The sequence below is a fragment of the Seriola lalandi genome, unplaced genomic scaffold (assembly GCF_002814215.2).
Source record: "Seriola lalandi dorsalis isolate HSWRI2012SDOR001 ecotype SW California unplaced genomic scaffold, Sedor1 jcf7180001994373, whole genome shotgun sequence".
Lineage (NCBI taxonomy): Eukaryota > Metazoa > Chordata > Actinopteri > Carangiformes > Carangidae > Seriola > Seriola lalandi.
Genome location: NW_019465039.1, coordinates 1 through 454, shown reverse-complemented (window position 1 = coordinate 454; position 454 = coordinate 1). Strand labels below are relative to the sequence as shown.

At 45.8% G+C, this 454-nt stretch overlaps 1 non-coding gene across 1 annotated transcript; it reads left to right on the top strand.

Annotated features, from left to right (window-relative positions):
• Window positions 1-82: 82 nt before the first annotated feature.
• On the top strand, window positions 83-154 carry trnag-ucc (transfer RNA glycine (anticodon UCC)). The gene has a single exon. It is a non-coding gene; the product is annotated as a tRNA-Gly (tRNA).
• Window positions 155-454: the final 300 nt, after the last annotated feature.

The following is a 454-nucleotide window of genomic DNA, read 5'->3' as shown; positions in this document are numbered from 1 at the left end:
CCTCCTCTCCCAGCCAAATTCCTCCATTGACGTATACTCCTGACTCAGCAGGAAATTTCCATCAAAATTCTCTTTTTTCCAAGCGATGGTGGTATAGTGGTGAGCATAGCTGCCTTCCAAGCAGTTGACCCGGGTTCGATTCCCGGCCATCGCAGCTTGATTTTAGCATCTAACTCTTGGATTTTATGTCAGAAATATGTGTCTCTGTACACTGTTCTCTACTAACACACACCACTGAGACTTGTGGAGCACAATACCATTATACAGACAGACTCTCCTGCACTTCACAATTTCAATGTCAAACTTCCTCCTCTCCCAGTCAAATTCCTCCAATGATGTAAAGTGCTGACTCACGAGAAAGATTCCATGAAAATTCTGTGACTTTCAAGCGATGGTGGTATAGTGGTGAGCATAGCTGCCTTCCAAGCAGTTGACCCGGGTTCGATTCCCGGCC